A 13,856-nucleotide genomic window follows, 5' to 3' on the forward strand; every position below is an offset into this window, starting at 1 on the left:
GTCCACAAGATGTCTTTAGTGTCTCGGGTCTAAGGCCCACTTACACAACCGTGATGTGAATCAACCTGATTGACAGTTCTCTATAATACCATTCAGGGATTGGTGCGGATCAATTAAGTGAACTCTTTCCACTAAAGAGCACCCACTATCTGTCCTTAGTGTCTCCACACTAATGGCTACGCGAACGACCATACTCATCATATGAGTGAGGCTAGATAGTGTTATTCTATCCGGACACTTCGATGTCCTTCTCGCGTATCCTTTGAATAGGAATGTTGAGAACACATGCTTAAACACTAGTGGTCTTCGTATTATAATCTCATCATAATTCACTAAGTCCAATCATGTGTTCATGGACTTCATTATAAGCATCACACATGCACTATAATGAATATGTTCTACCAATGAACATCGAACAAGATGTGGAATGTGTGATTGGCTTGCCGGCCCCATATATTTCCATCAGGCGTCCCCCCACACTCAAGGGTAACAAAAATAAAACCAAGACGCTAAGAAGGACCTCCCTACAATCGTGAAGGACCTCCATAAAATCATAAAACAACGTGAACACGAGATAAAACAATACGATGTGGTTTTAAACCTGATAGTCAAAGCTCGAATTCTTCACGTCGACTCGGGCTCCACGACGTGGCTCACTTGGAAGGGATAGAAGGTGCAATAAGTAGGAAAAAGTGTTACAGAGCTAGAAGGGATGGTCCTCCATCACCAAGCCAATCCACCGCCCGATATGCAGATCTTGGAAGGTGCAATAAGTAAGAAAAGTGTTACAGAGCACTATAGGGTATGGGGGATGGTGCTGACTGAGAGGAGATTGGCTAGAAATCCAAGAACATGGAGGACTTGAGTGAGAGATAGGTGTGATGAGGTAGTGGTATTGTCGAGGCCTTTGATTGGAGATTTTCGCCATCGACAATGATGACGGACGAAGACATGAAGGTAGGTTTGTATGATGAGAGGATGGAGGATGTGCCTGAACCAATAATCTTCATCATCTTCATCATCTTGGAGGTCCTTGATGATGTAATACGCTATCGACCGAGATCGCTCGGCTCGTATCACACACAAATGACGACGATGAATGCACAAGATATCTAAATGAAGTGACACAATTTTTTTTGAGAAGTAACGGCAAGTATGAAGAATTAACTAACAAAGTATGAAGATCAGCTAAATTGGCAAAGTTTTATCAGACACGATCGACTTCCCAACGTCCCTTTGGACCAAATTTGACGCGTAAGATGAGGGTAGTCGTATTACGCATCAGTGTCCAATCCCCCAAGTAAACAATTAATGTTTTACCACAATGAGAATTCCTAACTCTCACTAAGTGGAATAAAATCAATTTGATGAAGAGGTACCTATCACTCAAGGCGCGGAAGAATAAATCGACAAGCACTGAAGGAAAGTAAAGATCTGCGACAAGAGGGGAATGGTAGAACATGTTGGGAATGATTCCTGTCGTTAACGTAACAAGGCCAGCAATCAGTTAGTTTAGAGAGTGAGGTGACAGCCGAGCAGAAAATTTGAACAGCACCCAGACGTAGCAAGTGATGGGACCGGTCAAACAACGGGCCAAGGGTGGGCGAACGCGTGTGCTTCAGGGACTGCGCGTAGAATAGGCAGCCGACCTACGCAGACACAGCACAACGCACACGCGCTCGTTGGTGGTAGCCACGCGTGCGCGAGAGCGGCAGATGCGCGTGAGTGATTTGGGCATTGGCGCATGGTGTGGGCTGATGAAGCCGACGGTGTCCGCTCATAGTTGACAGCATGCGTGGGGGGGGGGATGGAATAACCGATTGCTAGAGCGATCGGCAGGCGCGGTGAGGGAGATACCTGGACTTTGAGGATCCAAGAACCCCAAAAATCATCGGTTAACCAAGAGCTGTTGGGTTCTTGGGCATTCGTGCATGAGAAGCGACGTCGGTAGGCGGGATTGGCCAAGAGACGGCCTTAGAATTACTCCTGCAAACTTCTTGCTCCAAGAAATGGCAATCTTGAGGGCCTGGGCGCACAATTGTCCAAAGCGGCAATCTTGAAAGGGCGAAGAAGAGGAGAGAAGTGGTGGCTGGCTAGGCATGGGCAACGTTCCACGGAGATGAGGTTGACGTGGAAGGGAGACCACGTCGGCACGATCTGATTATTGGACTATAGGCGTTCTCTAAGGCTATTTGTAGCTATCTATGGCTAGGAGAAACTAAGAACAAAGAAACCACAGTATCACTTTGATTCAAATTTTCAGTCTGTTTGTCCACTTGGGCATGCCATCCTTATATAGTGCTAGGGCATGCCCAATTGGGCGTAACTGGAGAGAACCGTCTTGAGATGAGCGGTTCTCTCAAAATGACGAGAAAATAAAAGGTTTGAAATGGACGAGGCCTAAAAACACAACAGGCCCAGTCCAGAATCCGGCGAAAGAAATTACAACAATAATGATAAAAAAGAAACAAACGAAAACAGATGTGGCTTTATCTTCACGTGGAGTACTTGAACGACGCATCACGGGCGTCGGCTTGTGTGGCTTGGTGAGGTTGCTGGCATTGTCCTATCTTGCTGGCGAGATGGTCCCCCATCACATGAGTCAAAAATCCATGGCAAAAATGATGAAGCAAGAAATGCGTGTGTACCTGACGTGGACGGGGGCAGATGTCGGCTATGGAGGAGAAGATCTAGATAGGCCTATGAAATACCAGAATGTATCCATCACAGCTTTTGTAAGTGTCACCTGAAGCGTCGGTAATGGGCCACTCGATGGTGAGGGTGGAAGTTGATTAGCTGAAGTTTCCACCACTGGTTGGGTAGATTGCAGTTTCCCAAATTTCTTCCAATATTTGTTAGAAGGGTGATTTTGTTTACCATAGTAGGAGCATGGGGGAAAGAAATTTCGTCCCTTCCCCTGAGGTGGTTGACTGACTTCAGTCCTCAAAACAGATGGTACTGATACTGCCATTGCTGACGGAGTAGGAGAGACCCCTTGTGGTCACTCAAAGTGCAACGGAGAAGATCTGATGTTAGGAACACGATCTCTAGAGAGATGTGGGCCCTTGATCTATGAGGAGATAGTTGGATGTAGTCCTCCAAGATAGGCGCCAGCTATCAACTCCTGGTGATAATGCTCCAGCTTTTACAAGTCTGTCATAGGTGCCTAGTAGACGTCTAATTCTAGAATTATCACCTGGATTCTCCCAAAGTGAGCTTGGAGCATAGAGTCTCCTTGCTTACATGAGAGGAGTGCTTGGAAGATCTCCACTGTGCGACCAATTTTGCTTCGATTGGCGTACATGTTTTCCAACATCCTCCAGAGTCGATTGGCCGGTCGGATACGGGCTAGGGCCTCGATGATTGGCTGCGCAATGCTCTTGAGTATCCACGTTAATCTGGCCCAATCGAGCTGATTCCAATCCGAGTATGTCGATGATGGCATGTGGGGAGGTTCCTCCATTAGATAACGACTCGGGTTGTGGGATGTCAGGAAATGCTCAAATATCGATGCCCACGACCCGTAATTGTGGCCATTGAAGACATACGCTGGCCAAGTGAGTTGCGCCGTGATAGAATGTCACGGAGCAACTGGTCCGAGTGGAGAAAGAACCCTGGTCAATGGGTTTGAATCATTTAGATGATCCATACCTCAAGATTTGGCAATGATTGCTGGCTGCAGAAGATTATCGGACTTGACAGCGAGGATGACAGAAGAAGGTATGGAAAACAATGGGAGGATCGGCTGACTTTGAGCGAAGTGTGGCCAAGCATGATGCAGCAGCATCGTAGAGGCAAAGTTTGGCAATATGGTAGCAAGGCGCGCACCTATGGGAGTGACACAAGTGGCAGCAGGCAGCGGCTGCGGTGGTCGGGAGGTTGCAGTAGGACCGTAGTGGAGACTGCGGTGGAGGCCGAAACATGTGACGGTAGAGCCCGTGGCAAGGCGACGGTAGAGCCCGCAGCAGGGCAGCAACGGAGACCGCGGTGAGGCGGCAGCGAGCCCCCGGCAGACCTTGCTGGAGCCCGTGGCGAAGCCCACGGCAGAGCCCTCGAAGGGGCTGTGGCTGAGCAATTAGTGGGGCCGCAGTCAAGCCAGAGGCGAGGCTGCGGTTGAGCCGCACTTGGGGGCGGTGGAGTGGGCGGTGGGGCCGCGGTAGAATGGCGCCGAGTCGCGGTGGAGTAGCGACACGGTTGTGGTGGAGCTGTGGGGCGGCCGCAGTGGAGGCAGCGGCGCAGCTGCGGTGGAGCCCATGGCAGGGCCGTGATGGATCGTGAAGGGGCCGCGACAGTGACACGATGGAGCCGCGACGGGGCCACGGTGGAGCCGCGACGGGGCCACGGTGGAGCCCCTAATAGGGTCGCGGTGGAGCCGTGACCGGGTTGTGGTGGAGCTGCGAAGGGGCCGCGGTGGAGGAGAGATGTCGGCACTTGAGAGAGACGTCGACACTAGAAGAAAGGAGGAGCCGATATCGGATTTTATCTGTACAAGTTTAATTTTTTTTAGGATCAATCAATACTCTGATACCATGTGTAAAAGAGAGAACACTCTCACACCCATTCCCTCTTTACTACTTGGCAGGATCCTATCCGAGGCAGCCATCTTGTCGAGAGGCTCACCATGCCAACTCTCCACACACGCTTGACTCTTGTGCCCAATGGTCTCCACGAGTGGCATATCGCGTGGAACGGTGGAGGCGAGAATACACAGCGTCCCACAGATTGGGTTCTAGAGGCCTTGATCTAGATGAAGACAAGGATTCCATATGGCTGACGACTCATAATGGAATCATAACGACATCATTAAAACCATTAAATGAAGTACCTACGCACAGATTGCATCTGTGTATTCATGGACTTCATTATAAGCATCACATGTGCATTATAATGAATTTTATTTTACTGAATATGGAATGATATATAAAATGTGTGATTGGCTTGCTAGCCACATATATTTCCATCACCACTTAGACATTGTACCCTTTGCGGAGCTCCAAGATGATACTTGAAGAGTGCAAACATAACACCTGAGGTCGCCACAACAACATGGAGTCCCAAGATCTTTTTCTTTTGTGTAATGGGCATGGGAGAGTGGGGTATATAAACAATTCTAAATATTCAACCTTACATATATAAAATCCGCTTGGCTGGCATTTAAGGTACGGTTGGATTGGTCTACGTGCACAACCCTTCGGTTGAACGTACTCGACAATAAAAATACTTGTCTCTGGCAATCATTTGTTCATGAGATCTTCATACTTCCTCATGCAATTGTTCCAGCCCACATCAAAGGAAAAAAATCCAGGTTTTTTCTGATTCTTCCTTTGGATTTCAAATTATCTTGTTTTTCAAATTTTATTCTCTGTAAAAATCTCTCATTGTTTTTTTTAGATCATTCTTTCTGAATCTTCTGTTGATTTCAAATTCCCTTATTTTTTGTTTTTGTATTTATAAGAATTATTAAATCTCATTTGTAATTTAATATCCTAAGTTTGTTTCTTTTAGTATTAAATCAGAGATCTATTCCTTCTAAATTCACTCAATCATTGATTTTTTTTATTTTATGATTTCGTACATTAGATTTTTGTCTCTAAGAAATATAGAATGACATTTTTGATACCATATTCTAAAAACATTTCTTTTAATTATAAATCTTAGATCTAGTCTCTCTTAATAACAAATTTCACTCAACCCTAATTGATTTTAATTTTATAATAAGAAATGTAGATTTAGAGATCCTTCTTGATTATTAGAATTTTGTCTCAAATTTTCCAAATTCTGATTCTGAATTTTTAAACTAAGTGATTTAATTTCAATTTTAGGTATGCATAAATCTAGTTCTGTTGTGACTACACAAAAATTCTAATAATCAATTGTTTGTATATTGATTGCCATTGATTAAAAAACTCCAAGTTATGTTGGGATCACGAGTTTGAAAAATAGCTGTGAGGTAATTCTTATGATATGGCAGTCATCCATCATATAGGATCTTACACCGGGTGCCACGAGGTAAAATATGGAGCTAAGAATAATGCTTAGAAGGAACACCTGCTGACCTCAAAGCTTAGGCAAGAATGTTATGCAGCCTTCACTTGGGCAACATAAGTCTCTTTACGAATGCTCAAGATTGCTTGGGGATAAGATGGAGGTTGGGCTAAGTGCATATCAAAACACCAAAACATTTGTAAAGACACATTAGTGTCAGTAGCCATTACATTTGGCTCAAGGCCCACACAAAAATGTACAGAAAAGATGCAATTTGTACCATTGGTTAGTGGTTTTGAAGTGCCTTGAGGCCCACATGCCCACGCACGTACCTGTAGCCATTATTGCTGCAAGCATGCCCCTGGGTTGGGTGTTGTGCACCCATGGTTCATGGCCCTCAATGTGTTCGTTGATCAATCATACCACACACCTTGACACCCATCCACCACACTGCCACGCTCAGAGTCCAGCCTTGAAGCTCCACATGCCTCTGACACCCGCATTGACTTAAATGCTTTGGTCCTTGTTTGCGCCGCTGTACTTTGTCTCCCAAGAATTGGCACCTTTGCTCCGAAGTGCCAAGCGCAGGGACACACCAAGTGCCCCCCTAGCATCTTAGTGCTCCGCCATGGTTACCCACTATGGTGTCTACACGCCATAGTCCCTTGTGGACCACCCCTCACACGAGGAGTACTTGTGGACCGTATCACATGCCTTAGTGGCCCGTGTGTGCTGCCTACTCGGATCCATCATATATCCACACTGGCGAGCATGATCAATGTGCAGGTGCTAGGTTCAAAGATCAGGGACATGCGTCACCACCCCTCATGCATGTGGTGGTCATGCGAAAGTTTGGCTTCCTAATTAGGTACGTGGGGTTTCCCCTTACTCAGGTATGCCCGCACATTCCCATGGTTAGCGTGCAAAGATCCACGAAGGAGTGTTGCCTACTTTAGGGCCTTACACAGGGTCATAATTAAATTTTCAGTATCATCTTTATATTTTATACAGTTAAGGGAATATAAATCAGAAGACAAAGAAATCAGTTAAGAGTATAAAATTCATCAGCAAAACGTTAGTGACAACCTTATCAAGTTAAACTCAACTTTGGAAATTCAAAGTAAACGATGTAGGGAATTTGACTGAATATTGGTTAATTTCTATTTCGCTAAGTAAAATTTAAGATTAAGATTAAGCTTGTTCTTTCTATTTCATAGTGTGTGTTTTCAAGTTTAGGGATAGTTAGGAAAACTTATATTTCACTTTAAGCTGACTCTGGGCAAGTTTAACTTACTAGTGAGGGTAAGGGGTTGGACTCTTTGTGAGCCAGTGCTAGACCAGGTGCAAGTCTAGGGGGTTAATTGAATAGTCAATAAGTGATGCATTTATTCTAAAAATTGTAGGATTGGGGGTTAGAAGACATACTTGGCGCGTGCATGGATTGGGACGAAGCATGACTGCACAAAGGCAAGCCAGCTTAGAGGTAGTTGGGAGTGGGAGTCAGTTCATGGGAGATGTGTTGAGTGGAGATTCCCAACAAAGTGAGGGTACTAACTGCGAGTGTCAGTAAATCATATTTTAAGTTCATGTTAAACTTTGAATTCATCAACCTGAGAAGATATTAATTGCTACAGGGGGTTAAAGAGGGTGATATGATATTGTAAGGCGGATTATCTCCCCTAGATGCTAGTGGGGGGGGGGAGTGTTAGGATACCCTGTATAGTAAAAAAATCCGGTGCACATGTAATATGAGGAATTGAGGGAATAAATAATGAAAAAATAAAATGAATAAGATAACACAAATACAAGGCAAAAGTAACTAATTCATCACCTTAGTTATTTCACCATCAAGTAGGTAGTTTCAAATAGCATTTTCAAATGTACATATCTATGGTGAGTAAGTCCATATAAAATATCGTATTTTATTAATCAAATTATGTATTATGGACCTATATATTGGATGAATAATATAAAGTATTGCATCATTTATGTTGTCCAAAATTGAGTCCTAACACAATGATTTAACCATTTGAGCGGATGATCAAATGTAAGCTATTTTGTATCCATGAAGATAGTCATTACAAAACTCACCCAATCAATATGTTAATTGAATTATTGCACACTTGACGAAACAATGCAAAACACAATGACAGTTTTGATTTGGCATTGTTCACTTTCAACATTCGTCAATATTCAAACTTAAGCATTTTTCTTAAAATCCATTGAGGCTTAATCATATGCTTGTGGTGATTGTGTAAATGTCAGTGATAACCATCATAGCCATCATCACCATCATTACCATCATATGTCAAAAATATATTAAAAAATCCCTAAAGATCAATAATATGTTGATACCTTAGTTTTATCATGCTGATGATGTGCCTGATATTTTTAATTTGGATTTTTAACAAAACTAAAAGTTGATATTGACATAAAAAAATTTAATATATGTGAGTCCTTGGCATCATTTTTGTCAAAAGGGTTGTTGAATTTGAGGCAATTTCTGAAAATTTTGAGTTATATTCCCCTGGCCATCCTGATCTTGAGATATTAAATAGTGGATATGGTATGAAACAAAATCATATTGTCATCTCCTGTATAAGTGATGAGTTTTTCATCATCATCCTGACTTAAACAAAAAATGATGACTTGTCATCATATCTAGTTCGAGAAAGGTCCAAGACAAGACAAAGATGTCGTCACTATCATCTTCAACATGTGGTGCAAGATGCGAGTTTGTGATGACAGCATTGACCGAGAAAATGAGTTTTCTTGTTTGAGTACTTTTATGGCATGTAGAAAAAACATATCATTCATATATCATATTTATTTGGGTATATATTTGCGGAGGATTTTGTATATGATATTGGATATCTAAGTTTATGAAGGAGGCAAAATCAGGAGGTGCTCCACTAGACTCTCTTGTAATGTTATTGTATTTCAAAGATATGGTTTTTTAATCTTAAGGATCATTAGTGATTTTGCTAATGTGGAGGGAAGTAGAAGGACAAGTTAGTCAAGCATAAAATAGAACGAATAAGAAAGAAACAGCTCAAGACAATATGAGGAGAGAGAACATAACTGATGGGAAGACGAGATTTAATCTAAAGAACATAAGCAATATATTATTAATAACATAGTTGACGGAAGAAGAGAGGTAATCGAAAGATGAAGAGAGGAAGTCGTGAACAGGTAGCTGACAACACACAATATTAATTGGTTAATGTGATGATACTTACATATTTATTTGCATTAAATTGATTATATATACATGTTATCAAGCCTAAAATAATAAAAAATGATATTGTGAAATAAAATAATTTTCTGAATTGTAAATACTTTTAGGGAATTTTCTGAAACCATATTGTGAAATAAAATAATTTTTTCAATCAAAATATGATTTATTCTGAATTTAACATCATATTCATAAAGATATATGTTTTCTAATTTGAAATACATAATTATTTATATTGGTCAGGTTTATATTTAATTTTATATGAATTTGAAGATATTTTTGGGTTTTTATTTTCACCATTCGATCTATCAAATGACACCAAGGATTATAATTAATAATTGGTGTCATCCAATCATTAAATTTATTCCGTTAGGGCATTGCAATTAGTGGTGCCAAAGTGGCATTTATTACTAACAGATTCTCTTTTTTCATTTTCTAATCGTGTGCCTAATGTGGCCCAGTTAAAAAAGCCACTCTTTTGTCGTTAATGTGATGCAAAAAATGAGTTTGAAAAATAAAATAATGATTTTTCTTTGCTTTTGACTGGTCAATAATGACGGCACCATCCAATTGTTATGAGAAACGTGGTGCCACATGTAGACATGGCATAACTGTGTTTCCTTTTTATTGGGTTTTAAAGAAAGCATGCTGGCATGGTGTGTGATAATCTCAATTTTAGGGTTAAAATTCGTCGTTGGTGATTGAGATTATTCAATAAAATAAATTTGACCGTACTTGAAAATACGTAGTTAGTGATGAGTACGGATCGTCTCCACAGGGAACGATGATTAAGGAATTACTTTCTTAAACTAGTGATGATCAATGAGCAATCGACAAAAACACAATTCAAGGATATGAGCGAGTGATATCGATTAAGAAGTACTTAATTTATATGTTAATTTAACTTAAATAAAAGAGTAAGTGATTGTGACGGACACGATAATGAACTATGGTATGAACGAGGATAGTGGTTGGATATGGAATGGTACGATGGCATGGATGGAGAGATGAGAGAGTGGGGACGTAAGTGAGTGAAGTGATAAATGAAACGTTGATAAAAAAAAAAAACTATAACTATGATAACGATGATGTTGGGAGAGAAACAACGTAAGGCGAAGACACTTACCTTAGATCCTTACGTTCCGCCAGGATCACGGCGATTTGCGAGTGCCGGTAAGCTCCCCCTCTTCTCTTTTGTCTCTTCCACACACCTAAGACACCAAGAACACTCTTGATGGATCTCAAAACTCACTCTCTTTCAATCAGCCCACAAAAGTGGGAAGCAAGTTCAAGATAGTTTTTACAATGATCCAGGCCTCTATTTATAGATTAGAGGGTATGGAGAGAAAGAGGAGGGGAAGATGAAAAGTTATGGCCGTTGGAAGTTGAAGCAATCCTAGCTTTTAATTTCTTCTCTCTCTTCATCAATGTCATCAGTTTGTGCCTGTTAAGAAGTCAAAGCACTTGGTATTCTGTGGCTTTTCGTATTCCGTGGCTTTTCATATTCCATGCCTTTTTGTATTCCGTGGCTTTTCATATTCCATGGCTTTTCGTATTCCGTGGCTTTTCGTATTCCGCGACTTTTCATATTCCGTGCCACATGTACATGTCAAAAGGACAAAAAACAAAGAAAAAATCTCTTTCTCAATGCTGATGTGGCGGCGCATCTGCACGCCACATCACACTATGCCATAAAAAAAACCAAAATGCTTAAAATTTCATATTAAATCAAATAAAAGCCCAAAAAATACGTATAAATATATTTTTTGAATCAGAAAAATCATATCTTTCCAAATTTAATATCCAAAAATTCCATAAAAATCATATTATTTTTCAAAAATTATATTCTTTTAGAATATACTATTAGAAAAATCCTAAAATTTAGAAAAATTTCAGAAATTTGTTCTAAAAATAGATTTAATCATTTTAAGCTTGATAACATGCAAATATGAGTAATTTAATGCATAAATACGCATAAATATAATAATATAAGGCACTAAAGATGCATGTTATCAGTGTGCACCGGCGCACCACCACGTCAGATGCGTAGTGCTTTAATAATATTATAACATTATTCCTTTCTTTTTTCTTTTCCTGAAGCAACATATGGTGTGAAAAGAGTTGTCGATCGAGGATGATGTGGGGCACTTCAAGCCAATGATTACAATTAATTCTATGATGAGATGAAATCCTAAAAATGACATGATGGCGATGACTATGATCAGGAGAGAGAAATATTTTGATTAAACCAACGACTAGGAATAGTCCAACTTCAAGGCTTGATATCTGATGTTCTAGATCTTTGGTTGAGATGAAATTTTGAGGGTATCTTTGTCCTTGTGTCTTCTATCCACTTATATATTGAATCTATAAATCAAGCCCTAGATCTTTAAAAAAACATTTAATCTCACTTCCTTCTAGAGAGGCATATAAAAACAAATGAAGTTTTCAGGTCTATCAAGAGTGTCTTGGCATCTAGAGTGCTTGGAGAAAGTAAACAGAGAAGTGGGGAGAATAATCTGCATCAGGTAGAAGCCTTGATCCTGGCGTATCATAGGTATATAAGGTTATTCTCTTTTCGTACAGTGATCATTCTTCAACACATTCATTTAGGTAGATCATACTCATCATCGCTGTCTTCATCCTACCACTATCTATGACACTATATACATTCCTTCTTATCCTCTCAAATTCACCCTATAGAGAAAGTTATTTCTTAAGATATGTTTCATGTGGAGATGACCCTTGCTCATTACTAACTAGTCAAATTATTCAGGATTAAAGGTTCATGAATTTTATTGATTAAACTCAAATCCACATTGACATAATTTTACCTTAATTTTGAGTTTATCAATTGGCTCAAGGAATAAAAAAGTTATGGGAATGATATATGGCCCACGATCCAAGATCACATTCCATATCTCATTGGAGCATCCGTTTATACAAATATATTCATTTGTAATGCTCATAATGAAATCCAAGAATATATGTAATGGTTAGTGAATTTGATGAGACCAAAATGTTATTTAAACATATATTATAAACACTTTTTATTTATCATATGGCTGAGAAAGACATCAAAACGTTTGGATTGAATGGAACAGTCTACTTGTGCTCATATGATGAGTATGGGGAATCGAATAACCATTTGTATTGGATATGCTGTGGATATATAGTTGTGTATTTACTACTACGACCTATGAATCCTCATCAAAGTGATCCAAAAAGATGATTATGATGCCAATTTACAATTTTTTGGCCTTGAGATAAGATGATACATACATCTGAAAGAAGATGATGAACTGAAGTCATGGCGAAGGTAGTGGAAACATCAGAAAACAAGTTCTCTGATGATTTCTTGAATGCATTGGTAATTACTAGAATGACTGACTAGTATTTCATAATTGACCATAACTAAAGTAGTTCAAGAGGGTTGTTTATATGAAGGATAATGTTTACATGATAATTGATGATATAAAGGTGCTATAAAATGGTTGATAAAACCCTTATACCTTCATTAGCATGTGGTGTAATGTTGTCCCTCACAGGTTGGCGATTGGGTTAAATCAATCCAAAATTGATTCCTATATATGGGTAGAATAAATAATTTTAAGGATTATGAAGTTATTTAACTATACAGGTAAAGGGCCTTCAAAGTCACAAATAACAACAGGTTTACTAGACATCAGAGTATATTGTGAAGTTATAGGGATTTTTTCTTGAAACTTTTTGGTCTAGTATAAATGGTCAAATACCAAAAAATCCTCCAGCATAGTTCTTTACTCGGACACTGCTCCTCCTAATCTCCTTGAGTTCCTTCCCTTCCCTATGTGACCAGAACAATGAAAAAATCTCTAGAGGCCGTGAAGGTCATAGAGTTCCTTCCCTTCCCTCCTCCCACTCTCCTTAAGTATCCTTCTTCTGGATTGATGGATGCTCCCTTGTGATTATAGAGTAGAGAAGAAGGATACTCCACATGTCAAAGTCTGTGATTCTTGGACAATTATACTTCTAGAGGCCATAAAGGTGTATACATATCATGGAAACTCTATCTGATGAATAGGCGATTTTATTATCAACATGTTAATATTAGTTTAAAGGTATGTTAAGAATTTTATATATTTTCCATGACAGCAAATCTATAGATCATCATTCATGTCCGTGAAACCCAAAAAAATCATAAAAAGAAAATAAATGAATACTATGAAGAAGATTTTTGGAGAAAATAGAAATAAGGAAGAGATAGAGATCATAAAATAACAAAGAGGAGAAATCCTAGAGGAAGGAAAAGAAGAATGAATCAGAATTAGAGAAAATAATATACACATAAGACATTGATAATTTTAATGATATTAATTTTGGTTGTACGTATTACACTGTTTAAGAAAGAGAAATGTGTCTGTGTTGATTTTTTTCACAACAATGGAAGATAGTATGAAAAGAAAAGATACTTTGTAACATAAATAGAAAATTTTTAGGGTTATTAAACCATTTGAATTTAATAGTGAGAAGCCACTAGGTTGTTCACAAAATGAATGTCCCAATAAGCATTGTGTCCGATTAAATTTCATAACCTGCTAATAGAGACAAAAAAATAATGGTATGAAAGAATGATGTCATATAATTCTTCAAGCTT

The sequence above is a fragment of the Wolffia australiana genome, chromosome 17 (assembly GCF_029677425.1).
Source record: "Wolffia australiana isolate 7733 chromosome 17, ASM2967742v1".
NCBI classification, from domain to species: domain Eukaryota; kingdom Viridiplantae; phylum Streptophyta; class Magnoliopsida; order Alismatales; family Araceae; genus Wolffia; species Wolffia australiana.